The following is a 24,053-nucleotide window of genomic DNA, read 5'->3' as shown; positions in this document are numbered from 1 at the left end:
ATCCTACCACTCTTAACACACTACTAAGGCATCAATTCAGTCTCTAATTCTGCCTACTGGGATTTATCATTATATTCTGGTGAGTGCTGCAACCAATGCCCTTGGCTTTTAACTCTATTCATGTTTTTGGCTGTCAGGCATGGTGACAAGAACAGTTAAGAGGACACATGTTGAACCACAAGTCCAGAGAGAGTGAAATGGGAATAGCTCAAGCTTTGAAACCTCAAAGCCTTCTCCAACCAACATAATTTAACAAGACCACACTTTTTAAAACCACACAAATGGTGCCACCAACTGGAGACCAAGTATTTAAACATCTGAGCCTGTAGGGGACACTGTATTCAAACTACTACATTCCGTTCCCTAACTCAAACCGTCTGGGCTTTTGGCCACAAAATAAGGCAAAATTTAGCCCAACTCCAAGTCTTCATAGTCTTTCAGTCTCAGAACTATTTAAAATCCAAAAGCTCTGCTGGGACTCAAGGCAGTTTCCTAATGGCAACCCATTGTGAAATCAAAAATCAGATTACAAGCTGGAGAGCTAGTCCAACCAGTAAAGGCTAGGCTCACAAAGGGAAAGAAAGAAAGAAAGAAAGAAAGAAAGAAAGAAAGAAAGAAAGAAAGAAAGGAAGGAAGGAAGGAAGGAAGGAAATTTCATACTTCCAACATACAATAACACACAATACACAGTATCATTCCAAAAAGAAGGAATGGGGGAGCATCGTAAAGAAATACTGGACCAAACAAGGCTTTAACAGACAAACACCATGTCCTGTAGTTCCATGTCTGATGTCAATAGGTTCAGATGGCTCATTCCTTCCATCTTTGCCTGGCCATATCATACTTTTCTGGTCCATAAAATAGTTCCTAGTGGTTCCACTCCCTGTATTCAGCTCTCCTAGGCAGATATCCCAGGGATCTGGCATCTGCAATGTCTTGGGGTCTCTAACGTAACTCAGGCTTCCCACCCACAGCTTCACGCAATAGCCTCCCAGAGCCTCTATGCAGTTATTCCCCTGTGTATGATGCCTAACCCCAGTGGCTTTCGGAAACAGTGGAAGATTCCATGACCGCTTCCTTAGGAATCTTTACCACATGAACAATATTGCCAAGCTTAGATGCTGTCTTAGGGTGGACATTGGCCCCCTTGAGCTACACTAGCATCAGCTTCTGTTTGTTGTTGTTTTGCAGGAATAGATAAACCCTTAGGCTCTCTTTAATAATTTGGAAGCTTAGCTGGAGGTCTTTCTCTGAGGGTATGCTTCCTTTTGTTTCAGTGCATATTAACTCTCTCCTCAATCTCACCTCTGTAAGCGCAAGTCGTGGCTCTAACATTAAATGTCCTGGAACACTTTTTCTCTTCAGACTGTATATTTTGTATTTCTTTCTGTTTCGTTTGCTCTTTTTTTTCATTGTAGACCCTTGTAAGAGTGACTACTAATAATCATACAACAGAGTCAATGTTAGGTTGTCTTGCAATCTCCTCCACCAAAGAAATTAGTCCATTGTAGCACCATTAATAAAAACCCAGAGACAGAAATTAGGGTTCAACCTAAAGGTCAGAAAAGCAAAACAACCAGCCACTGGCTCTTACCTCTACCTCAGTCCCAAATGGCGATCCTGCCTCCAGGAATCTCAGAATGAGACTGTGTCTGAGAGCTGTTTCCTCCAGCATTAGATTCCTTTCTAGTGCTGGGATTAAAGGCGTGCACCACTACTGCCCAGTTTCTATGGCAAACTAGTGTGGCTACTGGGATTAAAGGTGTGTGTCACGACTGCCTGGTCTGTAAGGCAGACCAGTGTGGCTGTTTTACTCTCTGTTCTTCATTCAAGCTTTATTTATTAAAATACAAATAAAATATCCCTACATTTAATTGCTTTAAATTATACCTCAGGCAAATTCTTATGACATAGGTAAAAAGCAGCCACATTCTTTGCCAAAATGTCACAAGAAAGGTCCCCAGCACAGCTGCTAATATTGCTACCCTCTGAAATCTCTTGAGCTGAGATTCCAGTACAAATTGCTCTCAGCATGGCTTCCTGATCCTACTAAAATGCCTGTTAAGGTCCAGCATTCAGTTGCTTTTCTAGTCCAAGGTTCCAGTCTTCCACATCTCTCCAAACAACAGCATGGTCAGGACTGTCATAGCAACAGGTCACTGCCTGGTACACACTTTTCTGTACCAGTTACTTTTTTACTGCTGTGATAAAACACCATGACCACGGTCACTTATCAAATAAAGAGTTCATTTGGCATTACTTTTACAGAGGGATATGAGTCTATCATAGCAAGAAATTGTGGCAGCAGGCAATAGATGTGGCAACAGAAAAAGTTGAGAGCTCACATATCAAATCACAACAGAAAGGGATGCTATTCGTTCAAGCTATTATCATGCATGAAGTTTAATTTTTCATGTTGATCTTTGAGCTGGGGAACTTCTGTCAAACTGGAGTTGATGGCGTCCAATCACCATGCCACAAGGCTTTTTATTTGCTATTTCCATTCAAGTTGTTTTAAGCTTGCTCCTTTAGTTTCTAGTTCAACTTAATTGTCTTATACAGTTTTCGTTATTGTTTGGGGGGGCATTTTGAAGGGATCTGTAAGAAGTAATTAATCAAGAATTACTCTTATTGAGTACTTCTTAAATCTTAATGAGTTATATGAGGGTATTCAGATGTCCAACAGACCCATGAAATAATGGCTGCACAGATATGGATCCAGGTTCTTAAATGGGCTCAGAAGAATAAACTTCCACAGTTCCTAAGATGCACTTAAGGTAGTTGAAAGCTCTTCCACGGGAGAACTGTGTGTCACCATGATGCTGCCACCATATCAGTAGTGATCCCTGAGAATAGCAGCATCATCCACAGGCAGCATATGATAGTCATTGTCATTGGTTCCACTAGGGGTGTGGGAAAAGGTGGCTCGTGTGGTATCAGGAAAAGGACACACTGACCTCACCAAGAAGGCTGGAAAGCTCAACGAGGACAAAGTGAAACATGTGATCGACATTATGCAGAATCCCGGATCATTTCCTGAAAAACTAAACAAAACAGAAGGATGAACAGGGTAGTAAATAGAGTCAAGTTCTGGGACCCTATCTGAAGAACAAGCTCCACGAAGACCCGAAGTGACTTAAGAAGACTAGAGTTCAGATTGGGCTTGCTATCCCTACAACCCTTGTGTTAAGGCTAACACAGCAAGACTACTGGCTATACTGGCTGTATGGTGGGTATACTCAAGGAGAAATAAATGTTTAAGCCTTGCCTGTTACTAATTTATATATAAAAATGTAAGTAGCAGTTGATCACCTTTAAAATATCTTTTTGTTTATTAATTAAATTATTTATTTACTTAAGTAAATCATATTCTTTCTGTATGGGCAGGTTAGAGTTTTAGAACTCAAAATTTATATAATTTTGGATCCTTCAAAATTATTAGGTATTAGGTATTTGCAGGGTTATGGGAAATTATAGCAAAACAGAAATTTAAAAGTTGAAAGAGTCCAGGCAGTGGTAGCACATGGCTTTCAGATCACTGTGAGTTTGAGGCCAGCCTAGTCTACAGAATGAGTTCCAGGCCAGCCAAAGCTATACAGAGAAACCCTGTCTTGAAAATAAATAAATAAATAAATAAATAAATAAATAAATAAATGAATGAATGAATAAAAGGTTGAAAGAGCCAGAAACATCACAAAATCCACCACACAACCTCTCATACTCTTCAACATTGCCTCTAGTTTTGGTTACTACCTTTCAAATGCCTCTTCAGGTAACAAAGACTATGTAATATCAGTGTTTATAGAAATTTCTGAAGGATCTTTCTATAGTGATTAATCTTCTTTTCAATCCCTAGTATCATGATAGAGCTGTCATAGAAGGAATAATTTTTTACACTCAAGTTTCTGGGTTTGCACGTTCAAATGCTGCCTCCACTACTACCCACCATCCTCCAGAGACAGGAGCCACCTTGGGATGCCTGTCCGCATTACAAAGATATGTGGTAAAAATATTGTTCAGTGCTTTCCTTTACCAAGATATCCAGCACTAGCTTAAAGATACACCACTAAACCAGTACCAAATATAACCCCAACCAGTGTTCTGACAAATGCCCACAGCCAATGCCAAACTAATGCCTTAACAAAGAGAAGAGCTGGAGGTAGGGAAAGAAATAAGAACCAGAACAGACACACACACACACACACACACACACACACACACACACACAGTCAACTGTACTTAGTAAACTAGCTATCAGATGGATATTGAGGCACATCTTGCAGGGCCACTGAAGGACTCTGTGCCTCCCATCTCACCACCTGTTGAAAGCTTTCTGAGAGGATGTTATTGTCACAGCCACTCATTAAAAGGTACTTTCTGCATTACCTACCCTCCTTTTGGGTGTTTCTCTTGTGTAGACAAGAACGAGGACCTGCTTAAAGATGATAACAATGGCAGGACACAGAGTATAGAGAGGAATAAGATGACTCTGCTTCATTTGAGGAAAACTGGGAGTCTCAGGTTCTCCTAGGAGGAAGAGGGACCCCTCGAGGAATGAAGAGATACCATGGAGATCCTATTTGCCAGTTTGGTGCTAGCTACAAGGGGGGGACCTCACTATCGTCCCCCTCTCCATCCAACAGATCACTCAGTAGCATGGGAGGTGGGCTAGGATTGGGGTAAAGTTTCTGGAAAGGTGGAGGAATAGAGATGCTGAAGGAAATCTCAGACAAAAGTCAAATGCTCTCACCCAGGACAACTAATCCCCGTGACTACTCATAAAATTGTCCCCGACAGGAAAAAATAGTGCCTCCATGTAGATACTTCACACACACCAGGAGAAAAAAAGTTCCTCAGGTTTGCAAACTGAAGGACACATAAAGAAAACTGAAGGGCTAGTATAATGTCAAGGTTAACATTTTAATTGCATAAAACACGGAGAAAGTCTATGCTTGCCATTTTCACAAGGTTACCTTTCCTGTACAATGTAGGCTTTTATCCAACAACTATATATGAGTTAGTGACATGGCATAGGATGTGACTTACATAAATGGGAGAACCCACAGTCTTTCTACTGTATAGCTCCTTCAGAAGACACATGAGGTAGCTAAGCTGTGGCCTTTTAAGCTTTTCTTAGAAGGTAAGAAATGCATATGTGTGTCGTTTTGTAGATGGGAATGCATGGGATCTAATTCTCCTACGTGCTGCCTGGCCTCTTGGTACCCTGAGACACACTGATTTCAAAGAGGGTTTTGCAAGTGGAGTGACAGCTAAGTGGTACAGAATGTAGGTCTTTTAGGCAAGCTGATCACATGACAAAAGGCTGCTGTAACCCTTCGAGAAGGCAAAGCTAAGGTTACAGTTGGACCTTCATTCTGAATTGAGAAAATCTAGGGCAATCCAGAGTCTGAAGCTGCACCATGCAAAACTTCACAGTGTTCTATGGTGAGCAGAAAAAGAAAAGGGAAAACATTTGTAAGGGGTGGGAAGCCTTTCAGATCCGGGCGTTAGATCAAAATAAGAAGAAAGAATACTCCAAGTTCTAAGGTTGAAGAATAGTCAAAGTAAGTTTTAAACCATTGCACACACTTGGGAAAGTATCTCCTGTGTAAAAGGCACACATGTTTATGTACAGATGCCTACCTTTTTTGTGTCATGTGACTCTAACACAAAGGAGGTGGTCATTCATAAGCACAAACAATAAGACTCATATTTTATTTTCTTACACACCAAAATGAAGATCATCTCTCTTACCCTGGACTGTTTTCAAAATGAAGAAATTTTTCTCTCATTTTGTTCTTTATAAAGCCAATGCTAAATGCCATGTATACAGCATCTGAGTCCTGGCCTCCCACTCAGAAGGAAGGCAGGACCGTTGCCATTTCACAAAACCAAACAAATTCAAACATGAGTCTGGAGTCACTGAAGACGACAGCTGTATAAGAAAGCCCTTCCCCTCAGAACAGGCTCCCAGAAGCATCCTGCTGAAGAGTGTGGAGAGCTCTTCACACCCTCACCTGATCCATTTACTTAGTTGTTGTTGCCACAGCAAAATAGCTGTAGAGGAAAGACCATTGAATTCCATTATTGGAGACTAAAAAACCAACATAGTGGCCTGATCTGTTTGGTCTCTGATGAAGGCTTAATGAAGATGATGCTGCAATGATAGCTATGTACATGATAAGGCAGGTAAGATAGGAAAGGTTTGTCTTATCCCTATTCCAAGGGAACTTGCTAGGATCCCACAAGAACTCAGTTCCTTCCAAGGTAGCACCTCATACTAAGCCCCATCAACTCCCTGAAAATGTCTATCAGTGAGTGCAGTGACACTAAGAACCAAGCTTATAACACATGAAGTTTGGGAGGAGCTACTCAAACCATACCTAAAGCATAACGGGGAGGGTGAAGAAATACAGAACAATGAAGACTTGCCCACCCACAGTCCAAACTGGGGCTGTCTCCCTACTCAATCTACAAGGTACCCCAGCCTTCATGTGAACCTCTGAGGGTCACATGATCCTGATAAGGAGAGAAAAGTTCCTGGGGAACTTGCAGAGAAGAGTGGCAGAGTGGCAACCTAACATTAGATGTGAAAAATAACCATGGTTCTCCTGTAAAAACAAAATGCATCCAACCTTCCCAAACACCTTTTCAAAATGCCCAATGCTAACCTAATCAGTAGGCATTATCACACACTTTGCCATATTACATAGTGAGTCAATATATGCTTATCATTGACTTTTGGTCTCCTTCCATTACAATGGAAACTGCAGAGATATAACCTGTTTTTCTCTGAGTATACAAAATAGTATCTGGTACTTACCAGGTATCTGATAACTAGCTGTTTGATGATTAATGCATGAATGAGTACTTCTACAGCATTAGAGGAAACAACAATGGGCTGGCTACCCATGTGTAGCTAAGGCCGAGGGCAGAAACACAAATGATTATACTTACAGATATAGTCACATGTATGGATAAGTGAGGCTGCATAGGGCTAGTCATCAAATGAAGAAACAAAGGATAAAAAGTATAATTAAGAATATAGTCTGGTGCTCACTTCAGCAGCACCTACACTAAAACTTGGAACAATACCGTGAAGATTAACATGGCCCCTGCCCAAGAATAATACACAAATTCAGGAAGCATTCTATATTTTTGAATCATGGACAAGTAACAAGAATTCAAGGGCTCAAGCACACTTCATCTGATTGTAGCTGAGTAATAAAAGCAATGCGCTGATTTTAAAGATGGAATATATTCTGAAACAAAGAAAATCTAAGGAATAAACGTTCTCTATAAAAAGAATTGAAAGAGGACATGAAATCACTGAAAAGGATCTAGAATAAAAACCCTAGAGGGCATTTTAGAAGACTCCTGGACCCACAAAAATGCATAAGTAAAAATGATAATATTAAAGAAGATATTAATAGGAAGAAGTAATTAATAAATTAGAAGCATCAACAACAGAATACAACTGCCAGAAATAGAATTAAGGCCACCACATAGCTCACTGTAAGGAAAACAGAGCAAACCCTGTTGGGGGAGGCCGCTCATTTTTTCCCAGCCGCTCAACCCCAAAATAATCACACAGAAACTGTATTATTTAAATCACTGATTGGCCCATTAGCTCTAGCTTCTTGTTGGCTCACTCTTACATATTAATTTAATCCTTTTCTATTAATCTGTATAACACCACGAGGTCATGGACTACCACTAAAGGTTCAGCATGTCTATCTCCAGCAACGGTTCCATAGCATCTCCCTGACTCTGCCTCTTTTCTCCCAGCATTCCGCCTAGCTTTCCCCGCCTATCTAAGTTCTGCCTTGCTATAGGTCCAAAGCAGTTTCTTTATTTATGAATGATAATCACAGCACACAGAGGGGACTTCCACATCAAAATTCCATAAATCCCAGCAACTACAACACAACTTGGAATGTAGAGATTGGTGATCCTACACAAAAATAATTGATTTTCAGAAGAGAACAGAAGACAGAAAAATGCCTAGCAGTGAAGAGAGGGTTGAATCAGCTGTAAAACTTATGTTCTTTGGGGAAAATACTGAACGCTTGCTACAAGGCAGGTCCCTGAACTTGAATGTTATCTATCCAGGCAGTTGGGCATTAGAAACAAGTCATTCAGAAAGTACAGATAATGAGTTTGTCTCCAGCGTCTCCACAGAAGCAATTCCAAAACACTTGGTGCAAACTCAACAAAGTTCTGAAAGGCAGAACACTGTGTTTTCCACTAGGTAAGCTGTCACTCAGGCACGAAAGTCACTGCTACAGAAAAATCCAGAGGACCTGTCACTAGGGAAAAATCGACTCTGTGATAGGAAAAGAATACGCCTTACTCAGAGGAAACCCAGCCTTCTTTCCATGAATCCAGAGACCCTACACCCTTCCTTTTCCCCAATCTTTCCTCCTATTCCACACTACTGCTCTCCTTCTGTCCTGGGTTCTCCAGTCTGTCTGCCTACTGCTTGACATCGCCACCATATTATTGGCCTAGCATGATGGTTCAGCTTCTGGGATTCTTACCCCACATCTGAATTTCCTGCCTCTCACCTGATTGGCAATTCAGTCATTTGCTACCCTACCCACAATTCCACAGCCTCCCAAGAGCACCCCCCAGCCCTGCCCGATTTCTCTTCTTGACAATTTTCACCATCTAACATATTCAATTTTCTTTATATGTCTTATTTTCCCTCATCTGTCCCCATCATTTAGACTATAAGTTTCTTAAGGATACAAATTGCTATCTATGTTGTCTCCTTTCTTATTCTCATAACAGCGGCAGGAACATAGCTAGCAAATGGAACATTTACTGACTAGATAAACAAGTTAGAGTTCAGCACTGTCTCTTCCAGTCAGCTCTCTGACAGTGTTGTTTGGGAGTGAAGCCCAGATGAAGGGCCATTGCATCATGAGTCTGAACACCAGATCTCATTATGACCAGCTGATGTATCCCCTGCCTTCATGTGAATTGACCCTAATTTTTATTAGAAAGAAAGTAAAGGGCTTTTCCAGTAGAGTGGCAGAAACAGAACTGGGCATTTATAGAGAACAGTTTTCCTGTTTTCCGAGAATTTAATCTCACATTCAAAATCAATGATGAAATCAGCATCCTCAAGAACAGAGGGCCAGGGTCACTGCCTATAGGAACTGAAAAGATAGGGGATGTTTTCTAGCAGAAATTCTCACCATGTGTGAGAGTCTACACCAGATGTTCATCAAATAAACGTATTCCAAAGTGCTCTGCATATCTACGACATGAGTGCTGTAGACATTTCCACTGGAGGACTGAACTATGCTCTGGCCAGCAGGTCCCTAGCTGCTTATGAATGGCCAAGCTCCTAGTGGACAGGGGCCTGCATGGCTGGTTGACAAGGTTTGAAGGGTTTTAACACAGTCCTAACAGCAATCATTCACTGACTATAACTGACCAAGCATATCATCTCTTCTATCTTTTGAAAATTATATTCATTATTAGTATGTTCACTAGGGAATTTCTCCCATCTATACATAGTTCTTGATTGAAGCAAAATGTTTTCTTTCCCCAGATGGAAGTTAAAAAGCCTATGAGAAGGAACAAAGTTTCTACATTTCTTTTGTACTGTACATTTTGGTGGGAGGTTAGCAGTTTTCCTGGGAAGTTTATAGAAGAAAGACTACTAGCAAATGGCGGAGGGTTTTCGTTTGTTTGTTTTTGTGTTTTGCCTTGGTTTGAAGATCCCAGGGATTGAGCATAGATTCTTTAGAATATAGAATACCTAGAATCTTCCTAACTTTTCACACACTGGCCTTTAACCCACTCCGTAGCCCAGGCAGTCTTTGAACTTGTGATGCCCCAGGCTTGTTCTACCAGGTGGTTGAGGTTACAGGCCTACACTACAGGTCTGGATATTTATGATCAGGCTCTAGCTGAGGAGGTATGACATTTACATTAACATGCAATATAAGAGCCAAGATTTAAGATACATGGTCATTATATTTCAAAAGTACTTATTTAGCTTTAAAAGGTAGAACCTAAATTAATCAAGTTTTTTTTTTAAGACTCATGAACTAACTTTTAGCAAAGCTATTACAGAGAACTGAGTCTATAAAAAGAAAAGAATTTTCTTTCTCATCTTCATCTTAAGGGCCAGCAGGAAGTCTCCTGAACTTTAAGGATCCAGCTTTAAAAAATATCTCCTATGCCTTCAATCCCAGCACAGAGGCAGAGGCAGGCAGATCTCTGTGAGTTCGAGGCCAGCCTAATCTACAAAGTGAGTTCCAGAACAATCAAAACTACACACAGAGAGTCTCAAAAAAAACTAAAAAACAAGCAAAATTCTAAACTGGTCCCAAGGCAAAAAAAAAAAAATCACTTCACAATTTTTCACAAACCTCTATTTCAGCAGTTCAAACAATCTTTAGATTCAAACATTTCAACACAATATGATCTGGATACATACCAATTTGAAATTTATGTGTTGTGGAAAATATTAAAAGCCCCCTGTTTTCCATAACTAAAACTTCATATTTCTGTAAGAACAGGAGCTATTTTGTGTAGTGTAGAAACACTGCAACTGCAATTCATCACGGACAGGAGTCTGGAATCTGAGGTCGGGTGTTTGGTGTTTGTTGGGCGTTCATTGGTGTTTTGTAGCATGATGGCACTCACACTCCACTGTATACTAGTGTGCTAAGAATCAAAGTGACAGCAAAGTCATGTGTCACAGTACAGGTGCGCACGGCTACAAACTTGGTCTCATTGTGTTTGATTTTGAATAAACTTCAGTTTCTGTGTATTCAGAAACTTCTGCCATTATCATTTATTTTTGCAATCCCCACATCTAATTCCACAGCCCCATAAGTTTAAAAGACGAGTCTAGACAAAGCTTCAAGACATCACAATAAACCCAACAAGACCCCAAAGCTCTGTGCTGTTGGATCCAACCCTTTACTGTTCCTCAACCTGTCTGTGATGGATTTCTGCTTCCCAGGTTTAGAAAGAAGGACCTGATGCCTGTCCTTTGCTGAGTGGGTGAGCTGTGTATGCATTGTGAAGGGGCTTTTGTCACTTTCATTCTGAAAACTGGCTGCAACAGTCTTCCCATTTACAAACAGTTCCTTAACATTCACAGTGTAAGCCTACCAAGGAGGCTTAGGGAACTTTAGCACCACTTTCTTTGTCCAGTTTGTGACTTCTCACTGATCCCACAGTGTGGGCTGTGATGAGGTTAAGTGTGACACATAGTAGGTAATTCATGAATGATCAATTCTTTTTTTTTAATTGCTGTTGTGATGTTTATGGGCTAATGACTCTAAAGCTTTAGAAAAATAAGTGTCACTTATACATAGATACTCCCTGTCCTCCATCATCTTGGCAGAAAGCTTTCCTGTGCTCAAGCCATGCATCAATGATTCTGCAGCTGGGGGAGCCAAAGGATCCTTCTTTCCTCTTAAACTGCTCCACCTAACCAACACACATCCCACAAGGCTAATCCACAGTCTCCAGCAGCAGGAACAGAGACTAGTTAGAACCAAAGGGAGAGATATCAAAACTTCTCTTATGCCTCCCTCAAGTTTGAGTGGCCTAAGGGTTCACACACTCTTGCTCTCATAATCTCTATAACACCCACATGCAGTCATTAATCTTTCTAATGTTTTAGGAAAAACATGAGCAATTTGACAAAATAACTTGGACAAGCTTATTTCAACCTTTTGATATCTTGTTAAAATTCCTTCCAATCAAAGTGAGAGTAGCTGACAGGGCAAGAATTGAAGTTCTATGATGCATTCTACCCTGATAATGTAAACAACAAAAGTAACAGCATTCACAATGGCCAAGGCAATAATTTTAGAAATAGCTTGCTTTGTTCCTCTATAGAATGCGTGTTCAATCTTCCTGTTCCAAACCGAGTACCACTCACATCACTGGGCTTGTGAGTCTGAGTGTATCAAGCTGCTGGTGGTCCTATGAGCACTGATACACACTTAGCACTTAATATCTTATCTTTTTATAACTGCACATGCTAACAAAACATAATTGTGGTCTCCCTTGATATCCCCACTAGATCTGAGACAGAACAATAAAGCTAGGATACAGTCAATGTGGCTGAGAAACAGAAACAACCCTTAGTTCCTATGTAGCACTTGTTGCATGTGAGTGAGCAGCCACAGGTACAGGGTGAGTCACACCTGGAGACACGGAATTTCACATATTTGAAAATCCCTTTGATTTGAAGTCTTTTTCGTGTAAAGACTTTGAAGTCTTTTTCGTGTAATACTTTATACTTGGAAGCACCCTAGTTGGTCTAGAACACAGTTCTCTGTATACTGTTTCATCTGAAAAACTAGATTTACTAGTTACCTAAACTTGTGGACTATCAAAATACAGTCTGCATCACTTATGAATACATTCCAACAGATGTATCGTTTATGGGGCTTCATTGTTGTACAGATACGTAGAGTGTTCTTCTCCAGACTAACACAGCTACCGTTACAGCACAGTTCTATGAGGCTACAACCATCATGCACTCAATTCATTGTTGTCCCAGGAGTCATTATATAATACATTACTATATATAAGCCACTGCTGTAACTGGAGGAAGGTGAACTATTGCTGAAATTATGCCTTTACATGAAACTTCATTTTCTTTGTTTTTGTTTTGTTTTGTTTTTTTGTTTTTTGAGACAGGGTTTTTTTTGTATAGCTTTGGTGCTTGTCCTTGAACTCAATCTGCTGACCAGGCTGGTCTCGAACTCACAGAGATCCGCCTGCCTCTGCCTCCCGAGTGCTGGGATTAAAGGCGTGCGCCACCACCGCCCGGCTGAAACTTCATTTTCTTAACTGCCTAATAGCACACGAGAAAAAACAGAGTGATGCGGACATGTGACTTCTAAACTGTTCATTCTTTTTAAATCTTTGCACTTGAAAATTGAGCAACAAACCCAGAAGGCAATACACAGGTGTGGCTCAAGATTGCAACGCTCCCCAATATTTCCCCTGTGAGGGAGGATCCCCTTCCCAGAAAAGGCTCAGGAGTGCTCCTTCCTTCCCTTGAGATAAGCAACATGCTTCAATCCAGAGCAGAAATCTCTCTCATATTCTGCTTCCTCTGAAGCAAGCCATCCTTCACCCAAGAAGGAAACAGATGTTAAAAGTTGTTTTGACAGGCCCTTAAATACGTTGGAGGGAGGACAAAAGCTTTCCAGTGGCTCCCACCAAGTCAGCAGCATGGAAACTGGCTCCCAGTGGGCAGAACTAGAAATAGTTGTTCATGTGACTGGTGCCCATTGGTGATCTGTAACGAGCTGTACACACCAGAGAGACAGGCAGTCCTTCCAGATGGGAATACCTTTCCTTTGATCCTACAAATTCTCTGGATGCAGTCACAGCTCCTGAAACCTAACATGCTAATCCATGCTGTCTGAACAAATGAAGATATATACACAACTTAATTCCTGTACCAATGACATTTTTCAGCTTTAATAATTTATAGTGAAAAGTTATGACATAATAAATTACGGTAGGGATTGCTTGTGTGCATTATGTTCAATAAAATAGTTCTTCAGAAAGAAATTTCCACAAGCCTTTTAAATTATTTTACTCATTTAAACATGTATTGTATTTACAAGGATTTTAACATTAGATGTAAAACTCTCTAGAATTCTAAGCCAATAAGAGCCTCCTTTTGGGATAAGTGTTTATTGGTTCGAGATACCCAAACTGTAGCAGTAAACACCCCTACCTTTCTCTTTGAACAAAGTATTTAAAGTCTCTGGTTCTCATTTCCTTTACTTGCCATGGCTGAGGTTGGGGTTTGATGCAATCCAAGGACTATGCCAAGTCTGGGTCTTTACACATTCACAGAATGTGAGCAAAGGCCAAAGGTACCCTCTTTTTTTTTGGGGGGGGGGGTGAGTGAGCTTCTTCTTCTTCTTCTTCTTCTTCTTCTTCTTCTTCTTCTTCTTCTTCTTCTTCTTCTTCTTCTTCTCCTTCTCCTTCTCCTTCTCCTTCTCCTTCTCCTTCTCCTTCTCCTTCTCCTTCTTCTTCGACCAGTCTTCTCTGTATAACAATCCTGGCTGCTGTAGAACTATCTCTGTAGGCCAGGTTGACCTCAGTCTCAGGATTTACCTGTCTCTACCTCCCAAGTGCTGGGATTAAAGGCGTAAGCCACCACTGCCCAGCTTGGGTGGGCCTTTTGAAGACATCTTTTTCAGGAAACTTTTCTTTCTAGGCATAATATATTCTCTCTCTCTCTCTCTCTCTCTCTCTCTCTCTCTCTCTCCCCTCTTTCCTTTCCTTTTCTTCCTTCTCCAAACCCCACTTTCCGATGCTAACTCTATTATTGCCCTATGTTTGTAATACCACCAAATACAGAAATGCATGACCACATATGCCAGTGATTTACTGACATCATGCATAAATTATTGTATTTTTAATGGCAAGAAATATTCACAGTTCCTTGTGGTATCCTGGGTGCCAAGCCTAGTGCCTAGAAAGCTCAGACAGTACTTTAAGCATGAATTGATGGCCCCTACACCAAAATATTGCTTAAAGGAATCCCTTTATCATTCTACTTTCTGTCTATGTAATAAAGCCCCTGTGAGTAGATCTCTTTAACTAGGCTCTTTATAAAGACCCTACGTGGTGGTTCTGCCCTGAGGCTTGATAGACTGAGATATATGGTCACTAGATATATGTTTCACACTGAATGAATGATTGCAAAGAAGAAAAAACTCAGTCCTCTCTCTGGCAAAGGATTTGGGCTCAGCGGGCAAACTGGGGAAGAGAGAAAAGGATGGTACCCATTGACCAGCAGTTCTTATGTTCTGCTGCAAAAAAAAAGCACACCTGTCCTTTCAGAAAGAACAAATCAAGGCTTACATCCTCCAAGGTTATGTGTCCAAATACTGACCTCATGTTAGATTGCCTCAATTGGGCTGCCCTTTCTCCTGCCCCCATGACAGCTCAGGGATGCTCCAGGACCTCCTGGGTCACTCCTACTGTGGACACTGCTCCATGCTGGAGAGTGGGATGTGCATACGCAGGTGGTCATCAATATCCCACCTCGATGCAGCATTTCAGTTCCCCTTTCCACATCCCGCTTCTCCCACTTCCCCCTGCCATGGGGAAAGATTCTGCCAACTTCCCTTTCTTGAGCCTCACCTAAGTTTCATTTCGCCCTTTCTCATCATTTATACCCAGCCTTCAGAGGAAAAAGAAAAGTGAGAGGCACAGCTGCCTGTATGTTCACTGGCCTTGAGGATTTAATAGTTGTTGGGTTTATTTCTGAAAGATACTCTTGGGGGGAAATTTTGAAGCCTGTTGATCATGACCTCTCAGGTACAGATCTCCCGGGGCCATTGATGTGCTACCTCTAAGATCACTCCTGACTGCATGGGACTCTCTAGTGCTAGTTCTGAGACCGTCCACACTATTGCTGTCTCACCTCCATGGCCCACATCTGTTCTGGTGGAAACTGAAAACTTCAGTGCTGCAATAACCATGCCTTACATTTGCTGTGTGCTAAGTGGGAGTAGAAGAGGCTGCCTAGAAGGATTAGATGAGTTCCAAGACTTGTAGATGGACCCAACTTGCCTTCATTTTAACTTTTCAGCGCAACAATGATGAGAAAGCAATATGCATTCAGTAGAACCATTCCTTAAGTTTTGAATTTGGATCTTTGCACTGGGCTAGCAATATACAATGCAATCCTTGACAGGCTGGGCAGATTGAGCCACTCTCCTGATATAGCAGTAACAACCATGTTTCAGCCCATAATAAAGCTAAAATAAAGGCCCATAAGTGTCCTGAGAATATTTGAGGTAGACATAATAGGTTAGGCATATTAGATGAATTTTGACAAGGTGCTTTCAATTCACAATGGGTGTATTGGGAACTTCATTATAAATCTAGTAGCATCTATATAGGATTATAATAGAGGAAAACAGCAGGGGAGAGAGGATGGAGTGAAGGAGTTGGAGAGGCCATTTTAGAAAATGAAGTGAATTGTGAGCAAGTCAAGCATGGTCCAGGCGTGATGGTGCATTCCCATAATCCCAAAGTTTAGGAGGCAGAGATAGGGCCATACAGAACTGGAGGTTAACCTGAGCTTAACAAGGCACCATTTCAAAATGTGAACAGAAAGCCATATGCAGGTAGTTCAACTGAAAGGTGAGATTGGAGTGCAGTTTTGAAGGATTTTTATGTGAAGAGGAGTGGAGAAAGAATGAAAATCATTATTTAAGAAGAAATAGTATGCCGGGCGGTGGTGGCACACCTTTAATCCCAGCACTTGGGAGGCAGAGGCAGGCAGATCTCTGTGAGTTCGAGGCCAGCCTGGTCTACAGAGTGAATTCCAGGACAGGCTCCAAAGCTACAGAGAAATCCTGTCTCGAAAAACAAAAGAAAAAAAAAACCTTTAAGGAGTTTCTAAGCTTTTTGTTCCCTCTTTGAACATACTTTAAAACTATTTTTATTAGTTCTTTGAAAAGTTCATACAATATGCTTTGATCAGACTCACGCTCCTCCAAGCAACTTCTCCTAGACCTCCTCCTTCCCTTCCCACCCCATTTCATATCTTTCCCACCTCCATCAGGGCCATTTTGTGCTGCCCAAATATTTGTGAATGTGTGGCTCTGTTGCAAGCAGAGGGCCTGCTTATTCATCCTGGCCACGTGGCTAACTTAGCCCCAAAATAACCACACAGAAATTGTATTAATTAAATCACTGCTTGGCCCATTAGTTCTAGTTTCTTATCGGCTAATTCCTACATCTTAATTTAACCCATTTCTATTAATCTGTGTATCATCTTGTGGCAGGCAAAATTCAGCATGTGTGTCTCCATGGCATCTCTCTGACTCTGCTTTCTTCCTCCCAGAATTCAGTTCTGTCTTCTCTGCCTACCTAGATTCTGCCCTATTAGGCCAAGGCAGTTTCTTTATTCATTAACCAATACAAGCAACACATAGAAACAAGGACCTCCTACATCATGGCTCTCCACTGAAGTGTGACCAACTTACCAGTTTTTCAAATCCTAAATCCTTAGATCCTCATTAGCATCCTTGAACAACTTGCTACTTAGAAACGAATTATTCTACAGCACTTGTAGAACATGGCTTCAGATGTGTTTTGGACACCGCCTTGGTCCACACAGTTATTAAAGAATGAACGCAGAACTTGAATTTATATGTAAAAACAAGCCTACAACATTCTCTAGAATCAGTAGTCACTCCTTGTATAGTAGGCGTTTGGTCTCTTATAAGATTTAGCAGTGCTCTTCTTAATCCCTCGTTTGTGAACAAAACCAGGGAAATCTTGTGACTAGATATGAGGAACAAACTAAAGCTAACAAGTAACCAGTCACATTGCAGCTTTCAACAATGATCATATCCCATTATTTAGTGAATATATACTGTAGGAAGATGTTGGAGCAGAGAAAGCAGCAAGCAATAAGAGACTCACGTATATTATAATATGCAAAATACATTTGGTGTCCCCTCATGGAAGTCAGAAAGGAGCATTTCCCCAAGATGACAATTGTCACTCAGCTCCAGTATCTCCCACAAAGCTAGATTGCCATACCTTCTGGGTAGTTTTAAAGAAAAATAGATAATATGTATATTATGGAGGATTTCCTGGTTTGATTTTTCAAAACTATCAACAAATTCAAACTGTTTCAAAGTCTTGTTTTTATAAGTGTGAGAGTGGGGCGTCCCTGCTACTGGCTGTGCACAGCCAAGCCCCTCAGGTACTACAGTTGAACTAAAAGCGAGGGTTTTCATAATGGCTAGTGTCTAAAAGGAGATTTGAAACCAGAATGCATCTGGTCCCTAGTAATTCTTCACCATGGGAACTAGCATGTATCTTCTTAAAAATACACAATGATATGAGCCAGGCATGGTGGTATAGCTTGGAATTCTAGCACTTAGAAACAAAAGGGTGAAACAAAAGGATCATGGGCTGGAGAGATGGCTCAGAGGTTAAGAGCACTGACTGTTCTTCCAGAGGTCCTGAGTTCAATTCCCAGCAACCACATGGTGGCTCACAACCATCTGTAATGAGGTCTGGTGCCCTCTTCATAAAAAAGAAAAGAAAAAGGAAAAAAAAAGGATCATGAGATCAATATCATTAGCATGATTCTATCTCAAAGCCAGGATAATAACATTTATACACATGCAAGTTATGTATGTGTGTGTGTGAGAGAGAGAGACAGAGACAAAGAGAAAGAGGGAGAGAGAGAGATCACATTTGTGTTTTAGAAATTCTCGACAGAGAAAAAGATAGATTAATTGGTTAAGTAAGGTATCAGTTTAGTTACAGGCTCTTGCAGTGATTCACACACAAGGTGTAATGAGATCAAACTAAAGGAAATAAAAACAAAAACAATGCAATAAATATGGAAACTCTCCAAGGAGCCCTTATAGAGATCATTAATGTTGGCCACATTTTCTCAGGCTCCTCCCTCTCTGGGAGTTGATTGTACTTCCTGGTGTTTGCCAATGACAATGAACGATGAGAGAAAGTGATAGGGTTTACTGCAAAGCCAGGATATTTAATTCCCACCCTCAAAGATTCTCTTTCTTGTTGGCATTATCCTGGTATTGTCAGGACAGTGATTGCTTTTCGGGAGTGTCCGTGATGAGCTTAGACCCATCTCCTCTGATGTAAAGAAATGAGCTTGTTAGGCTCCAGTCCTGCAAGTTTACAACCAATGTTTCTACAGTGAATTCTAACACACCCTAGGAAGATTGTTACTACAGTGACTCTTAACCCATTCAGAGAAGGATTGTTTCTATAGTGAATCCTAACCTGTCCAAGGAAGATTGTTACTACAGTGTAGCTTTAACTCAGCCACAAAAGGGTTATTTCTACAATGAACCCTGCCCTATCCAAAGAAGGGTTATTACCACAGTGAATCCTAGCCTGATCGAAGAAGATTCCGTTCTACAGTGTATCTTGACCCAACCAGAGAAGGATTGGTAGTACTACAGTGTATTCTAACCAGCCCCAAGAGGGATCACTACTACAGTGTAACCTAGCATGTCCTGTCCAGCACAATTGTCTTGACCTCTTTGTTTTCAATAGTGCACTGAAGACAAAGTAAATATACTACTGCTTTACTTCCTGTATTCAAGATAAGACAGCTTGTCAAGATCTGTGAGTTCTGCACTACTTTACAGCAGCTATTGTTCTTTTAGCGATTTTCCTAAGATTCTTTTCCTGACGACCTGTGTTGCTAGATAATTTTACTGTTAGTGTATTTCATTAAAACTATGAGGTGTCATCTCTTGAACTTAATATATCTATATCTATATATATAAAACCTTTTAAAATGAATTATCTGAACTTTGTGGTTAATACATCAATACAAATTAAGAAAATTATAAATGTATCATATTCATTGGCCCACTAAAGAATTCAAATGCAAAAGATATGGGAAAAGAAAATAAGAATAAGACAATAATAACATTTATGACATAATATGAGTAACTTTTACTATTTTATTTAACCAGCATTCGCCATTCATAGTCATTTTTGCAATGTTTCTTTTTAAAATTCTAGACAAGTTTGACAAAGGAGCATTCTTATAGCTAAAAAAAATTAAAAATAGATATAACTTCAGGGAAGTATCATTGTTTATTGTGAAAGTCATGCAGAGGTAGGGTGCCCATGAATCTAGACTCAGGTCTCAGACTTTTCATCTGTGAGAGGAAGTACGCCCTGCCTTGTGTTTGAACAACAACGATAACCAGTGCAGGAATCCAGTGAAGTCAGACCTGTAAAGCTTTTGGCAAACCTAAAACTGCTGTAAAGGAGCAATACTGAACTGCCTGTTAAGGAGGTTCAGGACAGACTAGATGAGGAACGCTCCTAAAGACAGCCGCGGAAATAAAAGAGAACATGGTCGGATTCTTGGGAAGAAATCTCAGACAGTACACTCATGCTTCCAGAGCCTTCTAAAGGAATCAGCCACCACATCTTCGTCACTTAACTTTTTTTTAAATCTGAACTGACAGATCGCTGGAGAATAACTGTAGGGAATAAGCCCCACACTGGCAGAGGGGATGGATGAAATCAACCATGAAAATAGGCACTGGCCCATGTGTCTATGGCTAGAAGAAATGGGAGTGAACGGGGAGTGCTGTGTTAAATCCAGGCGCAGCCGCCATTGAATTGCTCCTAATATTTCCTCCTATAAATCTCCATGTGAAATGAAAAGTGAATGCTGGTGCTTCGAAAGTCAGGGTTCAGCTTGCCCGTCCTTGTCCATTTGAAGAATCCTACAAGTTACTGTTTGATCAGCATAGAAACACAGAACATTTCTTCCTTTTCATTGATCCCTAATCTCATTTAGCAAATGTGGATTCTATTGCACCTTAATGAAAGTAAAATTTTCCCTAGAAAATTCATGTTTAATAAGCATTAGCTTCAATTTAAGGAAAAAATTGACAGCTGACAAAAGGTAGCTTGGCTTCCTAAGAAGAAACTGCCAGAGATCAAGACAGCTATTCTTCACAATGGTGGCCCTGTGTTCCATGAACTCCCCATTTCACACACAAATGTGCTCTCTGTACTAAACTAACACAGTATCAAGACAGACAGAACATAGTCACAGCAATGCCCGGTGAATCTCCATCAAACAACTTGGTTATGCACACAGTGGGAGGGAACAATCATCCCCGGGGACACTCCCTATAAGACTCTTCACCAAGTCTCTGCAAACTACAAGAGAAGGATCTCAGAAACTGTGGATTAAAATTCTTAAGTGGGTAAACATAACCTCATCTTCAGAGCAAATGGATTTCAAGTAGAGAATCAACTTGCCACATATAGTCCTTGCAGGGTTATGCAAACATCGGTCGAGCAAATCAAGGAACACATAGGATCTGTCCACGGGAACTCAATTTCCAATGCCTGTTAAAATCCTTAGAGTTACGATGTGCCATTGCATCAAGACCAGAAGAGGACTTTCAAAACTTGATGGGGACCAGCAGAAGAGAAGTTTTTACAGCTTCCCTTTCATCAAGAAGATCTTACATTTATTAATAGAACTTCATCTCCTTGCCTTAATCGTGTTATTAATCCCGTGAGGAAATTATTCAGGGTAGGCTTTGTTTCTTTAACATTGGCTGGCACTCTATAAGAATGTAAGCAGAAATCCCAAGGACTGGGAAGAGTGGGAACGTGGGAGAGAACTCCGTAGTGCAATGATGTTGTAGATTGACAGGCTTGTTTAGCTAAGTGAGGGGAAAGAATTTCACTTTGGGGTGCTCACATACACATTAAAAATCTTGATTCTTTTCCAGATGGCTTTTACAATTTCTTTAGAGGAGAGTCTTTCCATCACTTTTCTGATATTTTTAGGTCTAGCTTTGATCCATTCTGCTGAACAAGGTAGTGAGGAGGTTAACTGTTCTATAAGGAGACCTCAGCAAACTCCTAAATTCAGAGTCAGCTTTTCTGACACCATTGGACAGGTGCTGCCCCTTCGTTCTGTTTTCCCTGTCACCTGTCCCTCTTAGTGGTGAATCTGACATGTCTCAAAATCCATACTTCCTAACTGCACTTCAATAAGAATGCACCCCAAAAACCTCAATAAAGGCAGGAGAGACTAGTGAGTTGACTTGCAATAAATTAATAATTAAGCCGGGCGGTGGTGGCGCACGCCTGTAATCCCAGCACTCGGGAGGCAGAGGCAGGCGGATCTCTGTGAGTTCGAGGCCAGCCTGGTCTACCAAGGGAGTTCCGGAACAGGCTCCAAAGCTACAGAGAAACCCTGTCTCGAAAAACCAAAAATAATAATAATAATAATTTTAGAAAAGCACTAGAGAGCGCCCCACTTCCAGGAGTCTGTTTTCCTCTCTTCCTAGCCCATCACACTTCTTTTCCTTTAGAGCAAGTTGTGTGCATGAAATATTCTTAAAGATCCTAAGAAGATGGCTTACACGAGGAAGAGGCTTCGGTTGAAGGTCAAGGGAGGAGCAGGCTGCACACGCTTCTTGTACATCAGTAAAGCTGCTAGGATTCCCAGAGGCAACATCTTCTGCTCCCCTGGGAATGTGCTTTAGAATGCAGATTTTGTACCATTCTGAATGTCCCTCCTAACAAGCTCCCCTGGTAATTCTGGCCCAGAGCCTGCAATGGGTTGCTGGGGGTGGTGGAAGCCATCAAGCTGAGACAGGCTTGGCTAGCTCAAACTAGTGATGGAAGTTTGCATAGAACTTTCAGGGAAGAATTTTTCTGTTTAACCTAGACATCTCAAGCAGTATGTAGATCTCTACCACAAATGCAAAGGATAATAAAAGGGTAAGGGCCTCTGCAGCCATGTTTTGGCATTAACTCCTGATGGACTTGGCCGGGCATCCCTCATCTCTAAGGTAGTAGTGATGTTTCTTGTTTCTGTCACCAAGAACAAAGCAGATTTACAAGCAAGTCTTCACCTTCCATAAATTTTCAAAATCCTGTACCTAACTATCTATACTTTTCCATCTAATTTGAAAAATTTTTGTCTACTAATGCAAGTTGGACTTGTCCTCAGTGTGGGCACCAGAAATGGTGGTTTCCTTGCATGCTTGGTTCAGCATCATTGGATGTTATTTCCTAAGGCCTATGTGAACAGATGTTTAATTTATTAAGTCAGATTCTTCCTGTTAAATCATACTAGATCTTTTCTAATTATGGCGAAGTGTGTAAAATTAGCCATTTTATTCACCTTAAGCTTATAGCCCAGCAGCAGTAGGCACCTTTACCATTATCTAGATCTAGAACTGTTTCATCATCCCCAACAGAAACTCCATAGCCATGAGCAGTGGCTCTCCCTTCCTCCCACCCCAGACCCAGTGTCCACCCCTCTGCTTCTGTCTGTATGCATGTATCTCTACTGCCTACTTCTACTAGTGAACCCATACTCTGGTTCCCGTGATGGCTCCTTTCAGTTACCATATTTCAAGGTTGCTCATTTTTATTTTCTTAACTCTATTTCCCTCCCTTCATGATGGGGTAAGGGTGGGTTTGGATAATCATTACTCACCTTGTTCTTGGGGGGATACTTGGCCATTTTTAAGAAGGCTTGCCTGCTTCCTGCTTCTTTCCTCCTCAGCTTGGGTTCTCTCCCTCTGGGTGCTCTCTCTCCCTCTATGTACATTTCTTTCTTTATAGTAGAAAATATTTATAATAGAACAAATAAATAAATTTCTCAGATCATAAGCCAATAATTCATCGCATGCATTAGCACAGAACAAAGGCTGCCATTTGTTCTATCAGTGCACATGTGCTGATCCAGCCACTAAATACTGTCACCGTCACTTCTGGACAAACCTGTAAGACTGCTTGTCCCCTGAGAACAGGACGTGGTTGGCCTTGCTTGGCACTGCTTCTTCCATTACAGAATAACCAGCACACAGTAAGGACTCAGTAACTATGTGTTGAGTAAGTGAATGCATATAATGATGTAAAATAGAGGAATAATAAGTTACCAGGTGAGCCATAGCAGGATTCCTGCCCTGCAGTCCTCTAACAATACACAGAGGGCTGAGTAATGACCCCGCATAGCCTCCGATTTGAGCACTGTTCTTAACAGAGGGGAGTAACCGATAACAAGAATGAGGACGCTATCCAGCATGCGTGTGCAAAGATGGCACAATGGCTTTTGTTTGTTTTTGCCTGCTCGATTGAGATGGGGAAGAGAAAGAGACAGAGACAGAGATTTGGTATTAAAACTCAAATCTGTTCATTCCCCTCCACAAGTAGCCAAGGAATTTAAGTTGAGAGATAAAGAAAAAGAGAGAGCTGGTAGATTATAGCCAGAGCTCAGTGGAATAGTCAGACACAGGTATACGGAACCAGATAGAACTGTGCATAGTGTGTGTCTTTGTCAGGGTTCTCTAGAAGTGCAGAACTCATAGGATGAATTTCTATCTTTAAATGACTTTTTTAGATGGCTTACACGTTGTAAGCAGATAAGGAAAATGTACAAATACACAATGCTGTGTGTTTTGTTAATCTATAAAGAAAAATGAAATTATGAAATTTGCAGGGAACGAACAGAACTGGAAATA

General features: G+C 41.0%; 1 protein-coding gene and 1 non-coding gene across 2 annotated transcripts in view; both read left to right on the top strand.

The window, feature by feature from the left end:
* The window catches only part of Pou6f2 (POU class 6 homeobox 2), a 163,093-nt gene that overhangs the window by 12,336 nt on the left and 126,704 nt on the right, over positions 1-24,053 (top strand). The window lies entirely within an intron of this gene.
* LOC113458084 lies at positions 7,053-7,160 on the top strand. The gene has a single exon (XR_003378524.1). It is a non-coding gene; the product is annotated as a U6 spliceosomal RNA (small nuclear RNA).

This window comes from Microtus ochrogaster, unplaced genomic scaffold (genome assembly GCF_000317375.1).
Source record: "Microtus ochrogaster isolate Prairie Vole_2 unplaced genomic scaffold, MicOch1.0 UNK2, whole genome shotgun sequence".
Lineage (NCBI taxonomy): Eukaryota > Metazoa > Chordata > Mammalia > Rodentia > Cricetidae > Microtus > Microtus ochrogaster.
This window is presented reverse-complemented; position numbering and strand designations above follow the sequence as displayed.